This window comes from Theropithecus gelada, chromosome 3 (genome assembly GCF_003255815.1).
Source record: "Theropithecus gelada isolate Dixy chromosome 3, Tgel_1.0, whole genome shotgun sequence".
NCBI lineage: Eukaryota > Metazoa > Chordata > Mammalia > Primates > Cercopithecidae > Theropithecus > Theropithecus gelada.
The window spans coordinates 177,406,319-177,416,008 of NC_037670.1; the positions used below are offsets into that span (position 1 = coordinate 177,406,319).

At 43.2% G+C, this 9,690-nt stretch overlaps 1 long non-coding RNA gene across 1 annotated transcript; it reads right to left on the reverse strand.

Annotated features, from left to right (window-relative positions):
• Positions 1-226: 226 nt before the first annotated feature.
• Positions 227-5,919, reverse strand: LOC112620018. Its single transcript, XR_003118464.1, has 2 exons — positions 5,820-5,919; positions 227-854 (listed from the first exon to the last, which is right to left on the reverse strand). It is a non-coding gene; the product is annotated as an uncharacterized LOC112620018 (long non-coding RNA).
• Between the last annotated feature and the right edge of the window lie 3,771 nt (positions 5,920-9,690).

Sequence of the window (9,690 nt, forward strand, 5' to 3'; positions counted from 1 at the left end):
CTGCTGTGCCACCACAATTAGCTGGGTGTCTACCTCCATTGTTAGCATCCAATCAAGCAATAAGAAATGCTGATTGGGAACATGTCCTTCATCTGGAGAACTATGGTCTGAGCCTTTTCTTTCAAAGGAGGGTGGGGTGGACAGCATTTTCCCTTTGGTGATGAACTCTTGTTCCAGAAAGTGTAAAACCCACTCATGTCAACACTGAAAAACCAAACCCAGTATGTCAAGATAGCATAGATATTGATGTTACACTGCTTAGGGGAAACATTAATATTGTATGTGTCAACCTTGTAGAGCAAAGCTTTAGAGCTATTTGCTTATGAGCCCTGGAAATTAAAAGGGAGCAAAACTGGGGGACACTCTGTCCTCCTGTGGGTGAGTTTGGTCATTGTCACATCACCCAGGGGTATTTATTGAGGTCTGCGTGTGTTCTGTTGCTTGCTCCGCAGAAGAAAACGTACTGGGGTAATAGCAAAAGCACAAGTACCCAGGGCCAGTGTTGGCTTTGATGGACGTTCACGTGGCGGTCAGCGTGTGTCACCAAGTGTCTTTGTTTCTTTCTCAACATTCCCTTTCTCCTGCCTGTTCAGGGTTCCTGTCTCTGAATAAAAGCCCCAAGAGGACCATGACTTTTTTTTTACTGCTCAGTTCAGGTAATATACAAGACTATAGTCATTTTTTATGGCCAACAGTCTGATTCAGAAATTCGAATGCGCATGCCAAGATGTTAATCAAAATTCTGAACTTCACTCTGAGGTAAATCTTCTACCCTTTCCCAGTATGGGTCTGTGGGGAGGGGATGTGAGTTTTGTCCTCTCTACTTTTCCCTGTTCTCCTTCCACACTCAGGAGCTGAGAGAGAGGGGAGAGAACGAGGAAGGCCTGAAGGTGTTGTAAGGCTTTCAATGACTCTCCGAGGCTGCAAAATCCTCTTTTGTCCTCTTGAGCCTACACTTTCTGAGACGTCTTCAGCCCTTTGGTGCAATCCAGTGAACCAGACCCCAAAGGATTCCACCCAGCTCCCTGTCTCCTATAAATACTCGCCCCTCATTCAGTGAACTCCAGGAGTGTTAAATGACCCGTCTACAACTGTACTCTGGCTCTGCTTCCCGAGTGCAACTACAGGGGTGAGCTTCAGCATCTGGAGTGGTGAGGAGTCCAACCCTAGTTCACGGTCTCTGCATGGATGGGGTACCCGGTCTCCTTGTCTCCCAGTTCCCAGGACCACCGGTGGAAGCCGTCCGCCCTCGAGCTCCTGCCACCTCACCTCCTGCCACCTCACCTCCGGCTCCTGCCCAGCTCTGTGGCTCTGGCAGCCCTGTCGATCTGTGCAGACCCCACAGAACCTCGTTTCAGGGCCTTGGTGCTGACTCTTCCCTGTGCTGGAAAAGCATTTCCCTCAGTTGCCCACATGGCTAATCCTTTTCCTCCTATTTGTTCAAAAGTCACCCTTTTAGCAAGTCCTATTCTGGCCACCCTATTTAACTTTCTCCTGCGCTGCCTCCAGTCCTGCACCCCTGAGTCTGCTCTATTTTTTTCTACGGTGCTTATCACTTTCCAACCGACTGTGCAATTTAACTGTTTATTATATGTATGCTGCTATTGTATGTACCTGCTTCCATTAGTATGGAAGCTTGAGAGGGCAGGGGTGTTGGTCTGCACTGCTCACTGTTGGGTGCCAGGTGATCAGACGGATGACTCAAAACGTCAATGCTCAAGGAGGTTTTGCTGAGCATGCAAATGAAGCAGCAATCTCTCAAAATCCTCCTTTCTCTCTCATAACTCTTTCTATGCGTGAAGTCCTGGATACAGCCTTTAAAAATTTACATATTGTGATTTGGCTTCTCTCTTTATATGATTTCATATCTAATTCAGCTGTCTATTCGACAGTCAATTTAATAACCCTTTCAGTATTTTTCTTAGAAAATGGTGGAATTGTGTTACTACTTTTCATGATTTTCAGCATGTTTCATATTAAAAAATTAAAGTAGTCTTGGTGAGTTTATTTTCCCTGGGGCCTGGAAATGACCGAATTTGCCAGGTGAGCCAAAGGGCCAAATAATGTGAAAGTCGCTGTCCGGTTGGACGGAATATTCATAGTGGGTGCCTCTCGTCCTCCTCCTCCATCCTGAGATCTTGTGCCCACCCACCTGCCCTGTGCACCTCTGCCATCATCACCACCCCCGTTGTCTGTGTTCAGAATGACTCGCCGTTCCCCACACACACCGTGCACTTTAGTCTCTCTTCCTCCACACCTGCTGGGAAGCCTCCCGGGGAAGCTGCTCCTTTTGTAACCCTGCCGCTTTCTTTTCAGGACACAATTTTCTCACCGTCTCTTCCTGAATTCCTTTCTTCACTTCCACATGTTAGCTGTCACCCTCCTCTGGTCATCATCCTGCACCTGCCTGCATTACAAACTTTGTTACATTGCACACTGCACTGAACAATTCATATATCTATATAAAGTAATTCTATCCTATATCTATTATCTATCTATCTATCTATCTATCTATCTATCTATCTATCTATCTATCTATCATCTATCCGATCCCCTTTCTCTTTCTATCATCTATTTACCTATCTATCTATCATCTAGCTATGTAATCTATCTTCTTATCTATCTTCTTTCTTTCTTTATCTATATCTATCTTTCTGTGTATTTTCTATCTATCATCCATCTGTCTATCATCTAAATCTATCTCTCTATCTCTCTATCTATCTATCTATCTATCTATCTATCTATCTATCTATCTATCTATCATCTATTTCTCTATCTAAGAGCTGGAAGGACCTGAGGGCAGTTTCTATGAATCTTTTTTTCTTCATATTTATAGTCCTAGGAACAACCACAGAGCCTGGAAAACACCCAAATGCCTTGAGGATAGAGTCGATGACGTATTTCCATTTGTGTATTTCCTGTACCTATCAAGGCACTCAATTATATTGAATGAAAAACTGAATGGATACAATTTATCTTCACAGACCGAGAATCCCCTGGCTCCTGTAAAACTAAGCTGGTTCTACTGTTCCTTTCTGGGGCTCACCGTATCTAGCTCCATGCTTGCTGTTGTCCTGTGTGTGCGTTTGCTGTACCTGCTGTGTCTTTCCCATGTGTGTTGTGTGTCTCCTGCCTGAGTTCCTTTCCATCATTTTCACAATTGCATCCTTGCCAGCGCACAAGACCTAGACTCTGATCCCACCTCTCAGTGAGCCGTGTGTCCACACGTACATCACAGCCTTTCCGAGCTCTGCCTTTTTATTGTTAATGTCGAGAAAAATCAACGCCGCCATTAGTCTTTCCTGCAACCCTGAGAGCTCGGTACCGAGCAGAGTCTTGTGGTTGGTGAGGCGCTCTTGAGACTCTTGCCCACAACTTTTCTGTCCTTGAACTTGCTTCTGCCTTCTTGGCATGTGGCCAGGCCCTCCCAGCCTCACACCCCACAGGGCAGAGGATCCTAGAGTGCTCCCTGTAAACCCACAGAGGCCCCTGCAGCCTGCATGCTTCCCACATCTGAGCAAAGCCAGGCTTCTGGCTGCCTTGTCCTTGCTAGATCAAGCTCAGAGACGCTCAGAGTCACACTGGGAGGGTCCCCTTCCATCACCAAGAATGAAAGGCACTGACTGGGCCTGTGGGTTACAACCCGCGTCGTCAGCAGCCTTGTCCTATGGGGCTCTGCTCCCCCCAGCTCACCTGGCATCCTTCTTTCCCACATCTACAGCCGGCTCCTTGCCTGGCATGAAACAGAACAGGGGGTACAGCTCAGCCTTTCACGGCAGTTTCTCTACAGCATTTTAAACTGCTCCTGGCAAAGTCTTCTCCCTAGAAAGAAAGGCCATTCTTGCGCCTCTCCTTCTCTCCAAAGATTTGACTTCAAAGGATATTTTTGATGTCCCTAACACCAGCTACTTTATTTGTGCTATAACTACAGGGGCAAGGGGTGCCAAAGGGCACCAGTCACCATTTCTGTGCTTGAGAAGAAAAGGACAGATCATATTTATTTATGTGTCTCTATTTGTAACTCAAAGTAGAACAAAGAAAGTGCTGAAAATGGTGGGTAAGGTATGTCGTGAGCAGCACAAGTCCAGGCATAGCCAAATCCACACACGTTTGTGTCTCTCCACAAGGTCAGACTTTACCAATGCTATTTCAATCATAAAATCCACGGGCTCTGTGGAGTTCCCGAGGAGGCAGCTGTCTAGGACTCCCATGCACTCAGGAGTCAGAGCCACCATGGCATGCAGGCTCAAGCCACTGCACAGGTCAGTCAATATTGCAAACCATGCATGATAGTATACTTAATCAATCTATAAATGTTATAGACAAGAGCTTTCACATCAAACAGAGTGACACTTAACATCAAGAGAAAAGGGGATAGCAAATGAACAAATACGAGGAAAGTGGTGTGGACAAGGAGCATCTCTTGCATCTCTTGGGTGGATCCTGGTGGTCCTCAGCATCTTGCAAGGGAGAGTCCTTCAGGTGGGCACTTCCTTTGGTACTGATCACAAGTGACAGTAAGATGTGTATGGAAGTGGCTGTGCTGAGCTGGTGAGGTCCTGCCCTTTGATAGCCCAGGAGTCTTCTGATGAGGATGATAGTAAAGGGTCACATCCCCATCTGGTTGGACGCCGACTCTATTGATTAGGTGTACATCTGCTCCCTGCTGGCATGACGCCTTTTGAAGTATAAGACGGGGTCATTTTTTTTAAGACAGAGTCACGTATGCTAATGATGCTCTATGTAATGTACCCTCATATGACTGGGGGACATGACGTTAACCTGTGTAGGGGGTGCTTCTAATCTCAAAGATTAGAGATCTTCCAAAAAAGAAGGCCACGTCTTTATAAATTTCAGGGCACAGTATATTGTAAACTCAAATATTTGCTGAATATTGGGGTTTTGAGAAAGGAAAGATCAACTTTGATTTGATTGGCTATTTCCACTCTCTTAGAAAAAGTAGAAAGAGTGTTTTATGGGCACCGAGGCACTCAATTGAAACCCTGGTAGGGTTGCAGCAGACTGTGTAAAACCAACGCTCTGGCAGGAACTCTGCCATTTAAAAAGCAGGGAAGAGGCTCCTGCTCCCCTGCCTGGGCTGTGCTTCCCCTGCGGAGGGCTTGTTCCCGGCTCAGGCCTCAGCTATGAGGCACCTACTATGCCCACACTGTCTACACTGGCTTTCCCTGGTTACTCACAATTTTTACACTCCTTTTATAAATTTCATAGCACTTAATGTAACCTGAGATGACTTAGCTTGTTCACTTTTTCTTGCTTATTGCTGCATTTGTGCATGGGAATGTAAGCTCCCAGTGGACCAGGCCCACGTCTCAGTCACTGCTTACCCTGAGTCCCTGACACAGTGTGGGGCTGGATGAGGCCTTCCATACCCGTCATTACCTGAGCTGACGGGAAGGTAGCCAAACCCCACTAGTGACCACAGTATGGAGGCCACAGCTGTCATGACAGAGGAGGTGGGTTTCCGGCACATGGCAGCTCGACAGTGCCCACACAGTTGGCTCCCCGTTCTCTTATGTCACCCCACAATGGCAGGGGCCTCTTCAGCACCCACTTCTAGGGCACACAGGGCCTTCCTGGAGAACACTCAAGATGATGCTTAGGTTTGGATCGAGATTTCTTTCTGAAGCCTCGACCCTCATTCTGAGGTAGAAGGCACTGTCCAGCGGCGTTGCCTAAGTCTGCTATGCAAGACGATGTTGTCAAATATGGCAATAACCCAGCAATTATTTCTAATGCTCCTGAAAACCATGTACAGTAATCCCCAGTCCCGCTTGCTAGCAGTGGATCTACAGGCTTACCTTTGGAGTTAGTGCTGCCAGAATTTGGTCTTAGAATTTGTTGATTGCATCGTCCTAGTTAGAGGACTCACTCATGATGTGAATGTGGGTTTTGCATCTCAGTTGCCTTTTCTGTAAAATTCACAGCATCTCAGGAAATCTTTGAAAATTACAAATCTGATCACATCCCTCCTTTTCTTAAAATGCTTCGATGGCATCCCATTTTCTTGAGGATAAAATGTGAACTCCTTAGGTAGTTAAGAAGGTCTTCTAACACCTCCCCTCACCTCCCCTCTTCTCACTCTCCTTATATAATGGGTTCTGACCACACTGACTTCTTTTCTGTTCATAGACAAGATTCATTATCTCTTTGAGCTTTCGCACATGGCGATCTTCTGTCTGGAACTTCCCACCATTTTTTTTTTTTTTTAGACGGAGTCTCACTCTGTCACCCGGGCTGGCATGCAATGGTGTGATCTCAGCTCACTGCAACCTCTGCCTCCCAGGTTCAAGCAATTCTCCTGCCTTAGCCTCCCGAGTAACTGGGATTACAGGCACCTGCCTGGCTAATTTTTTTAATATTTTTTGGTAGAGATGGAGTTTTGCCATATTGGCCAGGCTGGCCTCAAACTCCTGACCTCAAGTGATCCACCCGCCTTGGCCTCCAAAGTGTTGGGATTACAGGCATGAGGCACCGCACCCAGTTTAGAATTCTACACTTTTGTTTGCCTACACCAAATAGCTAATACCCATTACTGAAATCTCAGCATAAATGTTGGCTTTTCAGGGAGGCCTCCTGCCCACTGTCTGTGTCAGGACTCCTACATGGGCATCTCAGCAGCCTGTGCTCACCACCATGGCAATCATGACATGTTATTATGTATATCTATTTAGCGTCTACCTTCCCTGCTAACTGTGCATGCTAAGAGGAAAGGGGCCCTTTTGCCTCAATTCCTATTCCTCTCCTCACACTGAACAGCATATGTGGCAAATGGATGAATGAAGGAATAAATGGATGGGGACAGGAATTTGGCCCAGGAGCTTTCAGAGGTGCTCCAGTTTTAGGACGCAATGATCTTCTCAGCTCCCTGAACCTCTCCTAGTTCTTTCCCTAAGCCTTGCTCACTCAGTTTCTTACTTCTCTCTTTAATTTGTTTACTTCTATGCTCAAGATCTCTGTCAAATTATTCTTCATCAAGTCATCCAGCTCCTGGCTCATTACCAAATTAGCATTTTGAAAAACCACTCTGGCTTTGTGCATGCATGAGAGTACTCAGGTGCAGAAAGGGCTACATCGTGATGTGTGCACGCTAGACAAGAGGGTGTGACGTTTGTATCAGTGACTACATGTCAATGTATAGGACTGGGTGCTTCAAAGCAAAGGACAGGGGTTCAGAAATATTTTTCTTATTCCGTATCTGAGGGAGATAAGATTAATTCCATAGATATCAGCATTTTCTGGAACATCAATTCCCAGGGAGACTGAAAAACCCTGCCCTTGAAAGGAACCTACCAGCATTGGAACAGTCTGCACCAAGCCCTTCCTTCTTTGCAGAATTTTTATGAGAGCAGTATCTGCATTCAGAGTAGACGCTGTGTGTTTAGTAGCATTTAGAGGTGGTCGAGTGTCTTCATCTGTCTCTGAAACAGGATCCCACATAATATAATTTTGCAAAGGATACATATTCTTAAATGACTATTTGTAATTTTTATTTGTTGATTAATACTGAGTTGCACCAACTTTTTCTGGCAGGATTTAAAAATTATGATACATGTAAGATATTCTCCAGTGTCTTATACAACTTCAGCTCCCTTGTGGCTTCTTTTAATCTTCAACGCCCAGCATTCCCCTCCCTCCACGCTGGCCAGAGGAAGGGCTCCACTGGGGTATGCGTGATTGTTTAACTACCACCACAATCATATAGAATATTTTCCTCACTCCAAAAATTTCCTTCATGTAATTATGCAGTCAGTTCTCTCCCCCTGCCACCTACTTCCTAGAAACCTTTTGCTTTCTATCCTACAGTTTACTTTTTCTATAATTTTCTAACAATGGAACCATATCTGTAGGTTATTCCTCTTTATTGCAGAGTATTATTTCATTGTGTGAATAGATAACACTCTATTAATTCACCAGTTAATTAACACTTGAAGTTTCCCAAAGTTTGGCTATAATGAAAAAAGCTGAGACGAATATTCACATACAAGTCTTTATATGGAGATATAAAGTTTCATTTATTCTGGGGAAATTTCTAGAAGTATGATTGCTGGACCATACAGCAAGTGTTTGTTTTACTTTTTACAGAACTGTCAGAAAAACATCTAAAGCAGTTGTATAATTTTGTAATTTTACCAACAATGTTTGAGAGTATCAGTTGCCCCAAATCCTCACCAACACTTGATAGTGTCAGTCTTTTTAATTTTGACCATTCTAGTGGTTGTTATGGCTTTAATTTGTACTTCTCTAATGAGTAATAATGTTGAGCATGTTTTCATGTGCTTTTTGGTAATCTGTATGGCTTCCTTTGTGAAGTACCTGTTTAAATATTTTACCATTAAGATGTGATTATTTGCCCTCTTATAATTGAATGTTAAGAGTTTTTAAAATATTCTGGTAGAAATCCTTTTTCATATATATAATTTGCAAACTATTTTTTCCAGCTTATGGCTTATTACATTTTTTTAACAGTGCCCTTTGAAAAGCGCTGATTCGAAATTTGAAGAAATCCAGTTTATTAACTTTTTTTGTGTGGTTCATGTTTTTTGTGACTTATCTGAGAAATCTTTACAAAACTCAAGGTTACTAATATTTTCACCTATGTTTTCTCCTAAAAGTTGCATAGTTATAACTCACAGATGCAGGTCTGTCATTTATTTTTGAGTTGATTCTACAATATGGTATGATGTAAGGGCTAGAGCTCGTTAGGTTTTGAATGCAGACAACCAGTTTTCCCAGCACCCCAAAGATTATCTTTACGCCATTAAATTGCCTTGACATCATCGTTTAAAATCTGGCCATATATATGAGGGCATATTTCTGGAACTTTTATCCTGTTCCATTGATCTGCATATCCATGCTATGCCAATAACATAGCACCTTTATCATTGTGGTTTTACAGTAATCCTTGAAATCAGTAGTGTAAGTCCTCTGATGTGCTCCCCCTTCAAAGTTAATTTGGCAACCAAGGTTTTTTGCATTTCGACATAAATTTTAGAATCAGCTTATCAATTTCTATAACAAAGTTCACTGAGAATTTGATTACAGTCGCAGTAAATCCATAGGTCAATTGTGAGAGAATTTACATCCTAATAATATTGTCTTCTATTACGTGACCACGTTGTGTTTTCCTATAAATTTATATCTTTACTTTCTTTCAGTGATAGTTTGTAGTTTTAATTGAACACATTTGGTTAAATTTATTACTTTATGGTGTTCACAGTAAGAATATAGAAATATAATTATCAGTTTATTGCATCCTTGGTATATTTTATTCTGTATCCTATATACTGAGCTCTTGCTAAATGCAATTGCTTTTTCTAGTAACTTTTTCTTAGGTTCCTTTCAATTATCCTTAGAGACATTTGTGTCATCTGTGAATAGGGAGAGATTACTTCTGCCTTTCCATTCTATATGTATTTTATTTATTTTTCTTGCCATATCATGCTGACTTGGACCTTCAGTACCATGTGGAATAGGAGTAGTGGAAACAGCATTGCTGCTTTGTTCCTGAACTGAAGGGGAACATCCCCAGTCTTACGCTATTAAGTCGAACACATGCAATAACTTTTTCACAGTTGTGCTTTATCAGAATGAGTCTGTGGCCTTCTTACTAATTTACTCTGAGTCCTTACTATGCATGGATTTAAACTTTTGTCAAATGCCTTCTCTGCA